The sequence below is a fragment of the Zophobas morio genome, unplaced genomic scaffold (assembly GCF_036711695.1).
Source record: "Zophobas morio isolate AGI-343-1 ecotype UQ-CSIRO unplaced genomic scaffold, CSIRO_AGI_Zmor_V1 ptg000012l, whole genome shotgun sequence".
NCBI classification, from domain to species: domain Eukaryota; kingdom Metazoa; phylum Arthropoda; class Insecta; order Coleoptera; family Tenebrionidae; genus Zophobas; species Zophobas morio.
The window spans coordinates 15,902,012-15,922,953 of record NW_026972117.1 but is presented as its reverse complement, the minus strand read 5'-3'; the positions used below and the strand labels follow the sequence as shown (position 1 = coordinate 15,922,953).

At 33.1% G+C, this 20,942-nt stretch overlaps 1 protein-coding gene across 2 annotated transcripts in view; it reads left to right on the top strand.

Annotated features, from left to right (window-relative positions):
• LOC135127902 (epidermal growth factor receptor) overlaps positions 1 to 20,942 on the top strand; it is a 158,849-nt gene that overhangs the window by 891 nt on the left and 137,016 nt on the right. The gene's annotated exons all lie outside the window — the stretch shown is intronic.

The window sequence follows — 20,942 nt, the reverse complement described above, 5'->3', positions numbered from 1 at the left end:
TTTATAATAAACAGGATACAAACTTGGACATGAAAATTCGTAATTCCGTTGTTTTTTTCACATTGTAGTGTTCATATTATGAACTTAATTTTTACATACAATATCAATAGCATAAAAAAATATGTTGATAGTTCAACTTTGCTTGAAATGCAAAATATTGGTTATAGACATTTGTTTCTCTCTGATCAAGAAATATTGTATTGGTTTCAGAGTAGCTTCGATCCAAGTCATGTAAAGACTTATTTAGTATTAGATTGACAGCTTTAAGCTTCAAAATTTTAATGTACTTGATGAGCCTGAAAGCCACAAACAATATAGTGAGAAGTTAAGAGAGCTTTACCATTTTTTAATTATTCTATGACTATGCTTATTTCATTGTTTTGACTGACTATAGTGCTATGAACAAAATATTGAATATTCAAATCAATCAAAAAATGACTATGATCACCTTGACTGCAGTCAGTTACAATCTGGGCGTTACTGATATTCTTGTTTTCATGTTACAATCACATTACAAATTATAAACAGTGAGAAATAAAAGTAGTCACCATCATTACAGGATTAATATCGTTTAACAATTTAAATTTAACAATAAAATGAATCACATGGGCTTGACAATGAAAATTCGTAATTTCTTTTTACTGCCGTAACTCAGTTTAATGTTTAATACCAAGAATTAAAGCGAGAAATAAACGTGACAAAATAACTTCATTTTGAAATTGACTCTGTTTTCCTATAAAATTTGTTGACAACTAAAATAAACGTAAATAAAACATTTAAACAACAATTTATTTGAATCAGATTTTTTTTATCAGGCTCGTTTTGCTCTTCCATTTTTGAAGGTTAAAAGTACGTCATAAACAAGACAATGGAAGACAAGGACGTTTGATTTAGAATTTACTTAAATTATAGAACTATTTTTGATATGACATACACACGATATTACGAGTGGTTATAAAAGATTGTGGATCAAGTTGGCTTTGAAATTTCGCAGATTTTGCCGCCTCGTTGTGATGATCGATAACTACTCGTTGGTTGTCTGTAACAAATATCAATCTTTTTCGCGGTGTTTGGTGTTTGCTACCTGACAGATAGGAAACCAATATAATCCAGTAGGAATGATAGATTCAGTACGCATCTCGAGGAAGCGGCAAATTTTTATTAAAATATTTTTACTCTCGAACGCAAGCGAATTATTATGTCTACAGTATGTTTCGACTTTTCAATTTTTCACCATTTCAGTTTTGGGATTTTTCAGTTTATATAATTTTCAATTTTTCAATTTTTTTATTTCGGTAATATTTTTTATTTTAGATTTTCCGATTTCTTGTTTTTTGGTTTTTCAGTTTTTCAATTTTTCGATTTTAAAATTTTTCTATTTTAAAATTTTAAATTTTTTGCGTTCCTACTTTTTCGATTTATCGATTTTTCAAAGTCCTGAAAATGTGTCCTTGCTGAACATTTTCAACAATTTTTTAGTTTTTTTTATCGGTTCAGCAGTTTTCGGTTCTTTAATTTTTCGATTTATAAATTTTTTCATTTTTCAAATTTTTCGTTTTTCCAATTTTCAATTCGATTGATTGATTTTTCCATATCTGGATTTCTCGACTTTTGGATATCTCGATTTTTCGATTGTTCAGTTTTTCAATTCGTTAATTTTTCCGATTTTTCAGGTTTTTAATTTTTGGGATTTCGATTTCTCAATTTTTCCGTATTTCAATTTCTCAATTTTTCGATTTTACGACTGTTCGATTTTTTAATTTCACGATTTCTTGATTTTTCAATTTTTCAATATCATTTGATTTTTTGAATTTTCAAGTGTTTGCTTCTACAATTGTTCTATTCTATATTGCATTTGGCAGTTCCCAAAAAAAGGTACGAGCTTTCTCATAAATGAAACCAAAATTAACTTCTAGAGGTCGAAATTTGTAAAATTCTTTCTAGATAATATTCGATTGTGCTCGAAAAAACTCAAAATTTTCATAAAATTTCATTTTGAAAAATTGAGCTTTTGGAAAAGTTGCCTGAAAATTCATCAAAATTTGTGGAACATAGATTTTGACAAGATAATTCGAAAACATAGCGTGTTGACGGTCTCAGATGAAGATCTTCGAGGTAATCGTTTTCAAAGTTAAATTTCTAAAATTACCACATTTAATTTCGGCGATTCCCCAAAAGAGTAGAAATTTTCGAAGAAATGAAGCCGGAAGTAAATTTTGAAGCTTGAAAAAAGTCAAAAATTTCATAAAACCTCATTTTGAAAAATTGGGCTCTTATCTCTGTGTCTATTTGTTGTGTGTCTGTGTCGATTGTTATTAAACGGACAATCTCCAAAACTACTACATCGATTGTTGTCAAATTTTATACATAGGTTGGGGATATCGTGTAGATAGTAAAACAGCCATTTGATGACGGCCCTTCAAAGTTTTCTACACCAAATATTATTTAAATTTCATAAAATAATGTACATATATAATTTTATACTTGTGGTTTATGAATTTGCTTTGAATTTTCTGGTAGACTTCAAAGTTTTTACAAACTGTATAATAAACTTTTACAAGCGACGATTAACATGGTCACCGACCTCGGACTTCTTTTTTTCTTACACTATTACTGGTATTGTCTACATTTTTATATATACATGTCATCACAAATAAAATGTAGTAAAATAAAGTTTTATAACTTTTCAAGAAGCGGAATTAATTGTTAATGTTAAAATGCCACCTATATGTTTTCAGGTTTTTCTTTTTTATTCAGTGTTTTATTAACATTTGTTGCCACGTTTTTTCACTATACTTTGGGTTTAATTTTAATTTATTCACAAGTTGTGGGGTACATACAGAGTGTCACCAAAAATCTCATTTGCTTGGAACACCTATATGTGATATCGTTTATTGAAACACTTGTTTTCTGCTTTACAGTGATTACATGTTAGCAATTACAATTAGGTACGTTATAAACAAATAATTTAAAACATAACTACCTGATTACTAGATTATAACTCATTTAGTATATACTACTTGCTTGGGTTAGAATTATTTTTAATTTGATGTACTTTCCGATAAAAATGTAGATAATTCTACTTTTTTAAATTGGATTGATTACTTCTACAAAAAATTAAAGTTTCATCTATTTATCTTTATCTTTATTTGATATTTTATTGGAAGTTTTTATAGCCATTCGTCATTTAGACTTAATTATAATGACACAAAATTATCAGTATATCGAGTATCTATAAAAATCAAACTACGGTCTAAATCAGAAATTGATTAACCAGGTTATCAGCGAGGCCGTTTAAATTCACAGGCGTGCACAACTTCGTTCAAACTCTAATCAAAGTCGAGCGTTTGCATAGACTGTTCACTCAATGTTTATATTTAAAACATTTTCAAAACAAAGTTTTCACCATTTTACTTAATAAATGCCATTATAGTGTTAATGAAGTTCTAGAGGAGGACCTATTCGAATACTGAAGATATGTAATACTTATTAATAAAAAATAAATCACGAGTGTATTATATGTGATTATTTTATTTTATATAATTTATATGCCCAGCAAAACTTTGATGTGACGTAGTCAAATTATTGGTGGGGGATGAATAATTAAATTTTGATGCTGCAGCCACTTAAACACTTCAGACGTAAAAATTTGTCGTCTAATATAAATTAAAATATGCGTAACTAGTAGAAAATTAACGCTTATTAAAACAGTATTATTTTTGCTCAATTTTATGTTTTAATATTTTTGTTTTCAAAATATATTTGTGAAAGTAAATTAATTAACTGGTAGTCGTTCCTTGCTGTGATTTTAACACCACACTAACTTAGCACCAGCTACTACGTTTCTCAAAGTATCACAGTTTCTTACATGATTTAGCTCCAACTGCCGCATACTTTGCATTTCCAGCAAAAAAATTATACATAATTCCATATTATCAATTCCTTTCTGCTGCAATTTGCAAATTCCTCATTACGCAGCCAGCCACCAAAGGTCACCAAAGCAAGAGTACACATCAAAAGCGATGACAAGCGAATTGCCGCAGCGAGCTCAATTTCCAACTGCGAATCAAAACGCTGACTCGGAAAAAACTAGCGCAATTTCCGGTAAATTATATCAAAATAAATTACCAACTAAATATATATTTCAATCGCTCCAAGACGCAAAAAATACATTAGTTGTCATTGTGTTCGCTCGCCACGAATTCCTACTCCGTGGGGCCAAAGCAAATTTCGATCCGGTCAATGAACACCTGCCGGGAACGAAAAATGCTGGAATCGAGCGAAAAGCCCGGCGGAATGGGTTCCGGACGTTTGGGTTTATTTTTCTTGTAATTATTCGAGGTTTGGATGTAAATGTATCAGAGAGAGCCGGGCCAAGGGCCAAGCGGGTCGGAGGTCAATTGGCAGCACTGCAGCGTGCTTTCTGGACAGTGCAGCCGGCGAGGAATTCGACTGAGGAGAGATTAATTAGCAAAATAAAAAAGAACTAGGAAATTAACGGATTGTGTAAGATGATGTGTGGTTTTTAGGAGAAGAGCTGGAAAGGATGGGCGGGAAGTGGAGTGGCGATGTTGTACAGTGTTTTGCAAAAGAGCTGAACGCTTAATACATATTTTAAATAGTACGACGTTTGATGACTTGCAGTGAGACAAACAATTATTTTTGTTACATCCGAGATGCGTGTCAGAAATGTGTTCTAACGGAGGGGAAACAGTGATTAAATTTTATGTTTTTTATACATGTACCTAATATGTAGTAATAGTCATAATAAAATCCGTTTTATGAATAATATGACAATTTAATCATTTATCAAAAAATTTAATATTTAGAAAATTGTCATTTTTTAATTTGTCGATTCTGAAAAATTTCTGGAATTTTCGAAGAAATGAATCCAAAAATAACTTCTAGAAGTCGAAATCTATAAGAAAATATCTTTGGGCAAGTTTCGATAGAGCTCAACAAACGGTCAAAAAATTCATACTTGAATTGAGATTTTTGAAAAGTTACCAAACAAATCCTAAAAAACTGAGAAAAAGGTATCGTCTTGATGGTCCCGGACCAAGATTTTCGAAAAATCCCCTTTGACAATGGATTTTTGTAAATATGTTTGTATTTAGAAAATTGGCATTTTTCATTTTATCCATTACGGAAAAATTGCTGGAATTTTCGAAGAAACGACTCCAAAAATAATTTCTACAAGTCGGAATCTATAAGAAAATGTCTGTGGATAATTTTAGAAAAGTGCTTAAAAAACGGTCAAAAAATTCATACTTGAAAAATTGAGATTTTTGAAAAGCTGCCGATCAAATCTTAAAAAAAAATCCTGAGATATAGACCTCGTCGAATTGAGTCTGAAAAAATAACATGATAATTGTCCCGGGGTAAGATTTTCGAAAAATTCTGTTTGAAAATGTTTATATTTAGAAAATTCTAAATATTTTATCGATTCTGCAAGAATTGTTGGAATTTTCAAAAAAATTAACCCGAAAATAACTTCTACAAGTCTAAATCTGAGTAAATATCTTTCGGCAATTTTCGAAGAGTGTTCAAAAAAATCCATACTTTATTCCAAAATTGAGGACCAGGATTTTCGAAAAATTCTGTTTGAAAATGTTTATTTTTTAATTGCTGTAATTTTCAAAGAAATGGACTCGAAAATAACTTTTTAATCTACAAGAAAATGTCTAGACAATTTTCGAAGATTGATTAAAAAACGATAAAAAGATTCATACACACTTATACTACAAAATTGAGATTTTTGAAAAATTGCCAAAAAATCTTCAAAAAATTCTGATATCTCGACGAGCTGATTCTACAAACATAGCGTGTTACTGGTGCCGGAGCAAGATTTTCGAAAAAATCCGCTTGAAAATGAATCATTTAGAAAATTGTCATTTAAAAAAAAAAAAGCTGAAATTTCGGCGAAATGAAGCCGAAAATAACTTCTACAAATCGAACACAAGAAAAAGTCTTTGGATAATTTTCGAACGGTCAAAAATTCATACTCGTGGGTATTAAAAAAATTGAAATTTTTGAAAAGTTGCCACAAAATCCTCAAAAAAATTTGAGATATGTAGATCTCAACCAGCTGATTCTAAAACATAACAATGGTCAAGACCAAGATTTTCAAAAATCAATTAAAAATTTTTTTTTGATGTTTCGAAAATTGTAGTTTTTCATTTTATCGAATTTGGAAAAATTGCTGGAATCTTCGAAGAAATGAACTCCAAAATAACTAACTAAACTACAAGTCGAAATCCATAAGAAAATAGTTTTTAAATAATTTTCGAAGGGTGCTCAAAAACGGTAAAAAAAATCATATTGTTTGAAACTTGAAACAATTGACAATTTGAGATTTGTGAAAAGTTGCAAAAAATCCTCAAAAAAAAATCTGGGAAATAGATCTCGACGAGCTGATGCGCAAAACATAACTGATCCTAAAAATATTACGTGCTAATGCACCCAGACCACGATTTTCGAATAAATCTGTTTGAAAATGAATTTTTTTAAATATTTCCAAAAGTGTCGTTTTCCGTTTTATCGATTCTGGAAAAATAGCTTGAATTTTTAAAGAAATGAAGCGGAAAATAGGTTCTACAATCGAAATCTACAAGAAAATGTCTTTTGGTAATTTTCAAAGGGTGCTCAGATAAGTCAAAAAATTCATACCCGGGGTATTAAAAAATTGAGATTTTTGATAAATTGCCAAAAAATGTTCAAAAACTCTGTGATATATATAGATCTCGACGAGCTGATTCTAAAACATAACGCGTTAATGGTCCCAGACCAAAATTTCCAAAACATCGAATAGCATTTTTTTTAATAATTCGAAAATTGTAATTTTTCATTTTATCGAATTTGGAAAAATTGCTGCAGTGTTTGAAGAAATGAAGTCCAAAATAACTTCTACAAATCGGAATCCACAAGAAAATGTTTTTGGATAATTTTCAAAGGGTGCTCAAAAACGGTAAAAATTCATATTTTTTGAAATTTTTGAAACGTTGCAAAAAAAATCTCGAAAAAATTATGGGAAATAGATCTCGACGAGTTGATTCGAAAAACATAACTGATTCTAAAAAGATAACGTGCTAATGGTCCTGGCATCAAGATTTTCGAAAAATTCATTTGAAAATTATATCTTTTATATTTCCAAAATTGTTGGTTTTTATTTTATCGATTCTAAAAAAATTGCTGAAATTTTCAAAGAAATGAAGCGGAAAGTAGGTTCTACAAGTCGAAATGTATAAGAAAATGTCTAATTTTCCCGGGGAATTGAAAAATTGAGATTTTTGAAAATTTACCAAAAAAGTTCAAAAAAATCTGAGATATAGATCTCAATGAGCTGCAAGATTTTTGAAAAATAATTTCTACAAGTGGAAGTGCACAAGAAAATGTCTGTAGGTTATTTTCGAATGACCCTCCAAAAAAACGGAATGTTGAAAAATTGAGATTTTTGCTTCTAAAAACTCCTCAAAAAATTTGTGATATAGAGATCAAGAAAACTTAACACGTTAATTAATGGTCAAAGACCAAGATTTTTGAAAATTTCAGCTTGAAAATGTATCTTTTTTAATACTTCAAAAATTGTTGTTTTCAAACTATGAATTCTGGAAAAATCGCTCGGATCTTCGAAGAAATGAAGCCGAAAATAACTTCTACAAGTCAGAATATATAAGGAAATATCTTTGGGTAATTTTCGAAGTCAAAAATTCATAGATATTTAGATCTTGACGAGCTGATTCGAAAACAAAATGTGTTAATAGTGCCAGACCAATATTTTAGAAAAATTTTGTTAAAAATATTTTTTTTTAACATTTCGAGAATTGTCATTTTTGAAAAAATTGCTGGAATCTTTGAAGAAATAAATTCCAAAATAACTTCTACAAGTCTAAATCTACAAGAAAACGTTTTTAGATTAAGGATGCTCAAAAACGGTAAAAAAATCTTATTGTTTTGAAATTTGATAAAATAAAAATTTAAAATTTTTGAAAAATCGCAAAAAAATCGTCAAAAAATTCAGGGATATAAATCTCCACGAGCTAACTCGAGAAACATAACGTGTTAATTGTCACAAACCAAGATTTTTGAAAAATTCGATTTGCAAATGAAATTTTTCGATTGATAAAAAGCTTTCGGCGAAATTCCAGACGTCCATCTTTAAATATGGCGGAGTTGAAAACGTTTAAATATATACATGACATTTTTTATATACATTAAAATGCAAATACATATGTGGAAGACTGTTGGTCAAGAAAGCTTTATAATATAATAAGGAATCAAAATCCGACAAAAATTCACAGTATGTTGCGTTAAAAAATGCAACTATGATGTTTAATTTCCAAACGAAACACCCGGTATATCTTCTGAGAATAATTTTAAATTATGTTTAAGTGAGTTCTACCAGACTGCGTCATTCAATATTCACAATGAATGCAAACACCTGTATCTTTTTTTAATCCTTGATTATAATAAAAATAATTTTATGGAATTTATGAGGCATTCTTCTTGTGTAACATTTTTTTCCTCTTGGGTAAATTTATGTAGCAATTTAACTTTTTTTGTTGCATAACCTTCCTCTGAGAAATTACGAATAAACTACGTTTTATGACCCCGAACTCCCCATACATTTTTCAAGTTGAGGTGGCTTAGTAATAATTATCCTGAATAAGCAGCTTAAGACTTATGCCATTTTAAGAATATAAAGAATACAAATAACGAATTAAAAGTTAACAGACAATGAAAAAACCAATAAAAAACTCACAATTGAAAACTAATCTAATCCGTCTTGCCGAACAGACGTCATTAATCTCATTAGAAATTAAAACTTCGTGGCTTTTACACTATGCAAGCACTCCCAGTTGATTAAACTCCGGTCACAACAAAACCTATTTTGCATTATCTTTCCTTTCTCGGTAATAAACATTTTTCCTCGACATCGAGCCCAAGGCCGTTATCCTTCTCACTTTATTAATCTACCAGAAGGTCACGTCCGAGTTCTCGGGGTACTCCAACTGCGCCGACGGGATCGTTTACCCGGAGAATAGGACCAAACTGCGCCGCCAGAAATTTTGAATTTTACTTTCTGATCTTACAAACAAATCTGAATTTCCCTTTAAAATATAAATTAATAAACGCGCGTTTTAGGAACGAATAAATAAGTTAAAAAACACACTATTTTGATGTTGTGAGTGTGGTAGTCAAGTACATCGGCGCAGTTCCCCATTGTCCGGAGTTTTCGGTGCGGAAGGCGAGCGAGGCGAAGCTGCAACGGCATTGGTGTGCAAACACCGTGAAGTACATACTTGGGTTAACCACAACCGTCAAGAATGTGTGCATATTTACAATCCGGCCCTGACCACTCCGAATCCACCCTCTTTTAGGGCTAGACCCGATTTTACTAGCAATAAATCATCTAGGCGGCTCCAGCCTAATTTAAACACTCCAGAATCCGATAAAGTAATAATTCCTCTTTTGGTCGAGACCGGCGTTCCCACCCCCTCTCGCATTAAGATTTTTTATGGCGACGAGGGCCATGTGAATACGGCCAGGTAGGCAAACATGGTGCTTCGAGGAAATAATTTTTTTCGAATTGCTCTCGAATTTCTCATTTTCTATTGATTTAGTCGAGGCGATGCTGGGAAAGTGGACAGGTGGAGCGGATTTTTTACCTGGAGTGGGTGAAAAATTATAATGATAAACAAATGAAACTTTATACGTTGGGAAAGGTTATGAGCGAGGGTGTTGTCTGGGGGGCATGTGGAGCATCATATGGCTGAGGCCGGCCATTGTGGGAAGAGATATTTTTACAGAATGGTGCATGTTTAAAGTACATATAGGACATAGGGTTCAGTAAATACAAGTACGTTACATAACGGGTGTTCAGTTAAAAAAGTCTTCAAGTTGGCAGTGTCTTTTGGCAGACATATTTCATGTTTACAAAAAAACAGCGCCAATTTGATGACTTTTTAATTCAACACCTGATATAATCTTACAGTAGCACTTTTGTCCAAAGACAATTAAAATGTAAACTATATGACGTCGAACTCCTTGGAAAAAAAGCACCATTATTTTCATTTTATTCATTTCTTAATGTTTCGAACACTATTTTCCTGTTCCTCTTCAGGGTTACATTCGATTATTTAGCGTTATTGTTGTGTTGTGACAAGTTAATTGTTTGTATATGTTATTGTTGTTTTTCCAATGATTACCTTGCCTGTTTTTAATGATTTTGATGTTTATTGTTTTGCACTTTTTTGTTAAATATTGGTGTTTTGAGTACCTAATAACTTATTCATTTTGTTAATGTATTTTTTCTTGTAAATACGTAGTAATATATTTCCCTTGCCAGCGTTAAAAGTGATATAAAGTTCATCATATTCGTTAGTGAATTTGTTGTGTTTGATATTAAGCAACACAATTTTAATCTATTCTTATCAATTTTTTTGTCACTTTTATATTTATTTTTAATGCTGAATTCAAAGTTACTGATAAATTGCGTGCACTAGTTAATGATGTCAAAAATATGCTGCTAAAGTATATAGAATCCGTCAAATAATGAACCATTATATACCAATCGGAGAGATGGAAATTCTTAGAAGATACATCACTTTTCTTAGAAGGTATCTCATTTGCCAAAATTAGTCTTATCTTGGCAACTACTAGCCCCGCCCACCCACCCACTCTTTTCTTGGAGGGTATCTCATTTGCCAAAATCAGTCGTATCGTGGCAGCCCACCCGCGCTCATTTTGGTTCGAGGGTATCTGATTTGCCAAAATTAGCCCTATCTTAGCAGGTACTAGCCCCGCCCACCCGCCTTCACTTTTCTTAGAAAGTATCTCATTCTCAAAAATTAGTCTTATCTTGGCAACTATTAGCCCCGCCCACCCACCCTCTCTTTTCTTGGATGGTATCTCATTTGCCAAAATCAGTCGTATCTTGACAACTCACCCGCGCTCATTTTTGTTCGAGGGTATCTCATTTGCCAAAATGAGTCTTATCTTAGCAGGTACGAGCCCCACACGCACGCCCTCTATTTTCCTAGAGAATATGTCATTTGCCAAAATCCGTCTTAACAGGTATTAGCCCCACCCACCCGCCCTCTCTTTTCTTAGTGGGTATGCCATTTGTCAAAGTCGGACTTATTTCACTAGGTACTAGCCCAGCCCACCCACCCCTCCCTTTCTTTTCTTAGAAGGTATCTCATTTGCCAAATTCAGTCTTATATGAGCAGGTACTAGCCCCACCCACCCACCCTCTCTTTTTTTGGAAACTATATGTTATTTGTGAAAATCAGTTTTATCTTGGCAAATATTAGTACTTGCTCAGATATGACTGATTTTGGCAAATGATATACTCTCTGAGAAAATAGAGGGCGGGTGGGCGGGGCTGGCACTTCCTAGGATATGACTGATTTTGGAAGATGATGAAGCCTCTAGGAAAATAGAGTGTGGGTAGGCGGGGCTAATACTTGCTAAGATAAGACTGATTGTGGCAAATCATATACCCTCTAAGAAAATAGAGGGCGGGGTTGGTTATGCCTAAGATATTACTGATTTTGGATAGTCTTTAAGATAATAGAGGGCGGGTGGGTGGGGCTAATATTTGCTAAGATAATACGGATTTTGGCCAATGATATACCCTCCATGAAAATATAGGGTGGGTGGGCGGGGCTCAAGTTTGCTAAGATAAAACTGAACAATATCAAGAGTACTCACTTGAACTAGCATTACCCTAATCCTAAGTTGTTTATTGGTGTCTTTATATAAACAAAAAGCCAATCAAAGGTGGCGGACTCTACTTTAAAGTATAGATATATTTGAATTCGATCACAGTTTCGAATAGTTTTTCATATTTCGAAATTTTGGAATTTAACAAAGGTGTCTATTGTGGTTTTATGGACATATAGTGCATCAACGAAAATAGTGGTTGTACGGTTTTGTCTCCTCCACCACCCTTTCAAATTATAACAGTTCTTTGTTGTGATTGGTTAGTACGTTTTTCCTAAACAGAACCGGCTTATCTTTGCTCCCAAACTAGCGTGCTTATTGTTTTAGCTGTAGAATGTACAGCCCTCTTCAGAAGATTTTCTTGAAAATATTTTAAATTTATATTAAAAAATGGGAAATATTGTAATAGTAAAATAATCTGGCGAACGGTTAATTTCGTGTATTCTTGACGTTGCATGATCTCTACAGTATGAAACAATGAGTCCCCCGTTTCTGTCAGTCGTCTGTGTCGATTATAGTAGACACATAATCTCCGAAACTACTGAACCGATTGTTGCCAAATTTTATACTTATTTTAGAAACGCTAACCAAAATTTATCTAATTCTCCCCGCCAATATTGTGATGATGTCCCTCAAAATCTTGCATAGTGAATGTTATTTAAATTTCATAAAATAGTATACTTTTATACTTGTGGTTTATGAAACAGCTTTTACTTTTTATTTTAGGCATCTAGGTTTTTTTTTTTAATTTCAAATAAGCTCTGTGTACGAACTTATACTTTATGAACGACGAAGGCAACACTTAAAATCCATTTTAAACTGTGTACTTTATAATAAGAGACTAACGCCGTAATTTTTATTTTTAATATAGAATACAGAGTGGTCCCTTATTTAGTTTTACAGTTGCGGTCAAATAACTGTTAAATAAACTGTCAAATAGATGTAATGCCAATATCATTATTTTAAATATAAATTTTATGACTTACTAGATATGGTGTTACCATGTCGATTTTCTTGAGAAAACGTACCTTTCTTTTTATTATTTTTTTATTTTAATTTATTTTCTCTCACTTTCACCGCCATTGTTTTTTTTAATTAAACTTTTATTTATTTTTACTTTCCAAGCGTGTAAACTAAGGAAGTATTGTAATAGAATCCATCCGACGAGTGGCTAGTTTCACGTTTTTTTGACGTTTCATGATCCCCAGGAATACGAAACAATAGGTCCGTTTCCGTCTGTTTGTCTGGTCACTGTGTCGATTTTTATTGGACAGATTCTTGTCAAATTTTAGGTATATGTTATGAATATCTTATAGATGGTGAAACGCTAACCAAAATTTCTGTAATCATTCCCAGCAACAATTTGATGACGTTCGCTGAAAATTTTGTACGTGCAAAGATTATTAAAATTTTAATCGTTATTTGAAATCACAAAAATATGTGTGCATTTATTTGCTGCGTATTTCATGTAACTGATATCTTGCGCACGTAAGAGACAAGTAGGTCGTGGCAGGATGATCTAAGGCGTTGACTTTGAGTAACTTGAGTTTGCGCGAGTTACAATTCATCACCGTCGACATTTTTTTAATTTATAAAGGTTGTCAATAAATTTCATAAAATCAAGTTTTATAATTTTTCAAAGAAACAGGATTTGTTGGATTGTACTTCAGGGGCGACGAAAGTTCGAAATAACCTTCGATTAATTTTTATGTTTACTTCCTTTTTCGGTGAAGAGACATTGGCAATGCAGTGTGAAAATATGTGCTAATATGACATCGCAGTTAACGTAAAGGCGTCCAGACGAGTCCACTTGCGAATTTATCGAGGGGAGGAAATAGGTCGATCTACGGCCAGCGGTATTTTGTAATTCCGCCATAGTTTCATTTCCCTTATAAGCGTTGATAAAAAACTGCAAATATTTTCCACATGTTCCACGAAAAATTACATGAAGTCCTCGTGTTAAGACTATAAGAAAATATTTGTTCAGCATTTTTAAAATACTCATTTCCAAGTTTTTGTTTATTTTCAAAGTAAGTATATAAAAAATTATCGCTTGTACAAATACCTTTAACGTCACTGAGTAAATTTAAACAAGAATCGAAGTCATATTTAATAAATAAAGAATGTCGTGTGCTTGACGAACTTTGATTGTATTGTAATGTATTGACCTTTTCGAGGAAGGAGTATCTAAACGACAATTGCTAAGTAACCAACCAACTGTGATATGTTCTAGAAGTACTTATCACACTGCTGGAATTTTCACATGTTTGTGTGTCCAACTTTTTTTTCAATTTTTGCGGCTAAGAAATTAATTACTGCCCACATCAAGTCCACAGCGATCTAAAAAATGCCATCAAAATAATTAGTAATGGTTATAGCTAGTTGCAGCCCATTAAAGATATTAATCGATTATTAAGAATGTTCGTCCTAATAGCATTTTTCACAAAACTCATAACTCCGCTCCGTGACATCACTTTTTTCAACCGGATGTCGTACAGGTTTTGGCAATCAGAATTTTAAAACCATCAAAAAATTCACATAAACCCATGTCCACAAGACATAACGAGATAACGCTAAAATCCGATTTGACTTTATAATGAGGAGAAATGGACAAAGAATGCCCAAAATCAGCCAATTAGCACCCAAATCTCTTAATAAACCCCAAAAACCCGAAAACGCCAATTTTGCATTAATCGCATTCCGTGTTTCGGTTATCAGCGTCTCCATCATTCCGCGATTATCATCGAAACAAAAGCAAACAACTTTATTAAACCGATGATAAAACCGGCTTTATTATTTACATATTTTAGTGGAGTTAGATTTTGGCTGCGCGCAGGAAGTTCCTCATCCATCACAGAGCCGGAAACGTCCCTGGTTCCGCAAATTAGGATGATTGATGGGCGAGTCCGGCTCTGGATGCGCGAATATGGTCATCGCCCAAAAGGAGACGTGAGAGCAGACGTAGTCCATATAGAGTCATAATTCAGAAATTATTTATACGATCGCAAAATGTTTATGGCAGGCCTTGACATCGCCCCGGCTTTATCATGGCAAAATTGTTTTTAATGAATGATTCACATTTCATATAATTTCTTTTAAAATAACAAAGTTACTCACGGGCTGGTTTAGCGGGCAACCAGCTTGGTTGAATTGGAAATTTGATAACAGGCGATAAAGATTATAATTTACTGTTGTGCTGCATTTATTGTTTATTACTCACGGTGATAGGAAGAATTGTAGAGTTATCGGAGTCATGAAGACGTTGACTGATAGAACTTAACTCTCTAGGAGTGTCTGTTGCGCGAAAACAAGTGGTTTTTGTTTACTTGGAAAGTTTACTTAAATGGTGGAATGTTGTGAATAAAATTTAAATTTCTCTTTTTGCAAAGATATCAAAGACGTTAATTTAAAATTAAACATTATGGATCAATTACAGCGTGTTTGTTTGTTTGTTTGTTTTGACACATACTTAAGTATTGTTAGCGGAATATGTTTATTGAAAACTATACACGATATAAACAAAAGTTGTGGGAATGTTACTGGTTTTTGCCCATCTGCAAAGAAAAAATTAAATTGAATTTATAAAATGTGTAGCTACTGAGAGTAAGTTATTATTGAAAAATGTCGTTTGAAAGCTCTAATTATGTCAAAATAGTTAAAATTTTGACTGTACACAAATGTTTCTAGTATTTTTCTGGAAATAATTATACTAGAGTTTTCTGAAAAAAATTAAAAATAAAAAGCTTGTCTAATCATTCCCACCAACAATGTAGTGATGTCATCTCAAAATTTTGCATAGTAAATATTATTTTAATTTTATAAAATGACATACTTCTAGACTTGTGGTTTATGCATCCGTTTTGACTTTTAGTCTAGAAATCCAGAAAAAAAATCGACTATGATGTATACCATGGAAAGACCAATTTCATGACTTTCGTTTTTGATTCTGTGCTACAAGTCGTATTTGTCCTAAATTTAGTTTTAATTTTCTGTTTTTAAGGCCACAATATAAACGAAAATGTTATCGATTTACTTGGTCTTGGAACTGCTTGTAACATTAATAGAAATCCATAAAGTAATATTTACTTGATTCTGAAAATCGTGCTTTTAGAAATTAAAACAAAAGGTCGTAAATTTAAGAATTGTCCTCAAATTCTGATACAAAATAGCGCAGAAAAGTCGTTTTTTTTTCTAGAACACAAACGTTTCGTCAATTTTAGCTCGTTTTAATTTTGTATTTTTTTTTTTTTGCACAGCATTTTATAATAAATAATACTTTTATTGAACGTCTGTCTGACATCTACTTTCAATTTTGTGGTACATTATTCACTTTTTAAACAAAGTCGGTAAAGACGAGCCACTACATGTAAATATCGCAATTTTCATAATACTTTTGGCGCCATTTTTGTATACTAGTCACTTTGCCTTCAAAACTAGCTTTTACCGCATCCCGAAATCTTGTCTAATGAAGATAAGGGAGCTATTGGTGAAGAGGCAAAGTGGTTTATAATCTTTTAAACCTTTTCTTCATTCTTTTATTAATGTTTAAAATTTAACATAACTTCGTACACTTGACTTTTTAAATTAAATACAAAAATGGTAAAATATTGTTCTTTTTTTTCCATGAAATTGTCTTAAATTTCCCATTTTTACTTCTCAAGCGTGAGCTGAGAAAATATTGTACTTACAAGCGAAAAAATAACACACTTCTGTACTTGTGGTTTATGAATCCACTTTCAGTTTAAGTACATTTTTTTGGAAAAGTTACTAATTTTCGGGTTTAGAAAAGAACTAACAAAACTCAGAGCAAAAAATTAGAATCAAATAACAGCAAAATTTCCCGCGCACCTGAAGAACAATCGAACAAGTCCTGCTTCTTTGAAAAATTCAAAAATTTGATTTTGCGAAATTTTACTTTTTTGTAATACCGAAAAAATATTGGTTTTCAATTTCTGTTCTAGTGGGCCATGATGCTAACGTCGTCATTTGAATTTCACTGTTGACGTATGCATCGTAGCCAACTAGAGCAGAAATTTAACGCAGTGTCCTAAATAATATACCCGCTGCCCTAAGGGGGCGCAGTCCACACAAATGCGACTAATATGAGATATATTTTAAAGAGATAACCAACAAGTTTTCTTAATGCCTCAATACTTGCGTAATTTCAATTGTTTACATTTATATTTCGGAAAAACTCGACTATTAGCATGTTCCGATAACAAGCATATGGGTTAAAAGAAAATGAAATTTAATTGATTTCGGCTCCTCAAGACAGAGGAGAGGACTATTTAATCCAGCTATAATGGAGAATAAAATTTTAGGCGAGCATTTTATTATTATATTTAGACGGGCATGACATTACTTATTCTTACATTTTCGGGACAAGGGGGCGAACCGTTCCTGATGTGATTAAAAAAGAAAGAGAGAGCTGCTATGTGTCGAATTGTTGGTGGGAATGATTGCTCAAATTTTGGTTAACGTTTTACTATCTACATGATATCTCTTATATATACACAAAATTCGACAACGTTCAGTCCAGTAGTTTCGGAGATTATGTCTCTAATAAAAATCGACACAGACGACGGAGACTACTTAAAAAGAAAATAAAGATAATAATGGTAGCAGAGGAAAAAAAGGCATGTTGCTATACAACTTCTATTTTTTGCGAAAATTTGGAGCTTCAAGGCGAATTCATAAACCACGAGTACAAGTGACCTTGCAGATTTTTCTGAAACCATCGCAATTATGAAAATAATCCGTTGCCAGTTTCCAATACGCTTACTTTAATTAAGAATTTGGAGCTTTCATTAGTTTTTCCTTGAAGGTTTTTTTTTTATGGCCACTGTGTGCAATAATTTCAATTGAGTTCTGCCACAGTGACGTATCTTCTCAAATAATAAATGCTTGTAAAGATATCCCATGACAATTAGCTCATCAAGTAAATTTAAGCGCCTTGGCTCAATTTGAACGGTTTTAGAAAAAAACCAATTTGAAGTCGGCTTCATGACAATACAGAAAACAATTTTATAGCTTTTTAGTTGGCTTTGATTTTTAGAAACAATGAGAAACCTAAAATTTAATGGATGACAACGGGTAACGCTTCAATTTAACCTCACTTATTCGTGTAATAAAATTAACAAATGTCACATACGTTTCTCGCGACGTTTTCTTCTGTCAAAAAACCAACGCCAACTTGATGATTTTCCCCCGGTACTTCACAGAATGCATTGCTGCTTTATCATACGTGATTTTCCAAATATGTTTACAATTTTGTAAGAGGAAGTACCCAGCTATGATTGTTTAATGTTATTTTTGCAACAATGATATCACTTGAGCAAATTTGTCTAAAGGTTATCATAAAAATACGAAATTATTTTATTCATGAATGACAATTAAATTAATTATTCTATTTTCGGTATCACTTATTATATTTTAATTTTTGTTTACGTGACATGTTGGCCTTAAATTCACGATAAATGCATGTCATATCCGTCATAGTATAAATAAAATTTAACATTTCATTCATAATACATTATCTTGAAAAAAAAACACAGTTACACAATGCCCAAAATCAGTGGCATCTACGAAATGTTGTTCGCTTGATATGAATTAACAGGAACTAAAGGTTATCAAAACAGTGAAGACCTATATGTCAGCAATCATCCTGTACAAATACTAGAATTTTTTTAACTGATGATAAACATTTCCGTTGTTATTTGTTAAATATTATAATGAAGTTTTGCAATAACGTACACTTATAGATGTTTGATCATGTCAATTGCGATATCTTAAACAAAAGTACTACGTCTAGAAAATGAAAATATCAAAAGTGGTACTTCTCAACTATCAAAAATTACCATTTTAACGAAGTTGAACGACCTCCAGTTGTCATTTTCCCTCTTACCCATTCTTATCAAACTGTAGTTATTACCAGTGCACAACAAACGCAAAGAATTCCTCCAATTTGTTACACGTGACCCCTTTATGGCTCCAATTAGTGATAAAACCACGACTCCATCACAAATGCATTTAAACATTTTCAGCGGATATCATCCAACCTTTATGGAATTAATTAATTACGACAGGATAAAATTAATTAAACCGACATTTTGGTGAGCAATTAACAAAAGAACGCATCAGCATGACCCAGATTTCAAGGAAACTGCAATTTTTGAGCGAACTGTAGAAATCCTCGGACAGGAAACGGCCAAAAGCATTAATTACGCTTTTTACTTCTTTAATGGATGATGTTATGCTTTTATACTATACAAAGACTAATCTCGTGTACAAATGGTCGCGCCGCATTATCACAGTCTAATCCACGTACGAACGGTACCATCACGCTCCAGTCCGCCAACTATTTGAGTTGAGACTTACATATGTTAATGGATGATCTCAAGAAGCGGAAGCGCTTTCGGGTGTTGTTTTATGAGTTTTCTTAGTGAAGTACTTTGAGTGGTACGACCTTAGGAGAGCTTTTTTGTTTGCATGTGACCGTGCGGGTTTAGATTTAGATACCATCATCTACGATCCTCCATCATTAGACAAATTGCAGTTGCATGTTGTGACACTCTTCTTGTCGCGTTCTCGGTACTGTTTCGGTACCATCTTGTTACGGTTTGCATAATTAGCGATCAGAAAGCCATCGTCAACAGGATGTAAGGAGTGTCGCGTAATGAATGAACATTGTTTTTTTAGTTCTATATACAGTCTTAAGTTGAACTCGTCAATCCAGTTCGATAGAAGAACAGCCATATTGACGAGCCGATTGCGGTACTGATTGGAAGAGGAAACCCGATTGGTGTAATCATAAATATTAATTATTGGGAGGAAAAAAAGCGATGAAGATATCCAATCCGTGACATTTAAATATCGTGATGAGGTGGGCTAGAGAGAGGTGAAAGTGTTATTAACCAGGCGGTACGCGAAGTACCGCCGGGATTCCGCTAAGAAAGAGTTACGATTTGCGATGAAGGTGCCCTACATTTTGAGGAACTCGACAAAGGAAGATTGACTTTGATGGAACTCAAACTACAAGGGAAATTTTCGACAACCGTATCGTTTTTTCTTGAATAACTTATGGCGACTTTTATTTAAGTTTTATGAGCCATTGTGATGTAAATTATGCAAAGCAAACCTCCAGATTATTTGTGGCGGTCAGTCAACGGCTCAGATCAATCCCAGCGCCGCCCAAAAAATTCGATCGTCAAGCTATTTTCCGCTCCTTTTGACTGAAATTCCTGCACTGTTTGTTTATTTTGATAAAGAGCAGTCGCCGCGTTTGTATATTTAATTGAATGCAATCCGTCTGAAGTCTTAATGTGGATGAATAAACACGTCATACGAGCCGTCAATCTCACGCCAAACAAATTTCAAACTTCGCGCCAAAAAACCATAATCTTCAAAGCCGTCTTGTTCTTGTGATAGTTGAGGGTCAATAAACCGCAACTTGTGTAAATGTCAGAGAAAATGGACGACGGATCGTTGCAAAGTTGATTCATCTCCGCAAGAACTGTGCTTCTTGTTGCCAACGTAACCAAATACGGCCCTATGGTAACCTGTCGGTGATGGAATAGAAGCGATGGGAACGCGCTGCCACACGCAAGGAATTAAAAATTCCAAGAAGAGATCACAGTTAATAAACTGTTTAATTGGTTATGGTAAGTCTTGTAGCTGAGTTTCTAGTTGCGTCTGGTTGAATAATTGATTCCCCGTTCGTTTGCACCCGTATGTTTACCTTTATGGTGAGCGTGGGCGACATCTAATGATGGTTGATTATCTCGCTGGTAATAAAGTGTAAAATCTTGGGAAAAATACTTGTTGATGATGGTAATGGGAGATTAGAAGTGAATTTATGGGTCGGCGAGGCGATGTAGACAAGCACGGATTTTTGCCGATTTGGTTTTGATTAACGAACAAGTCGGCCCGGTCTCAAGGTGAACAGAAGTGGAAGACTCTTCATTTAACGCTTAGTAGCAGATAATTGGTGGCAATAATGATTTGACCGAAAGTATTAATTAGTGTGGGCGTAGTCTGCTAATTGTTTTTAAATTTTAGTTAGCACGTCAGTGTAGGTACTACGGGTGAATGAGTGGACTCGAATCAGGCTTGACACTTGTATTAAATAAACTGAGCAACAATGTAGGTAGCAATCGAGATATGTAAATATGGAATAATGTAAGCAAATGTTTGGCTAAATAAGGAGGTGCTCTTTA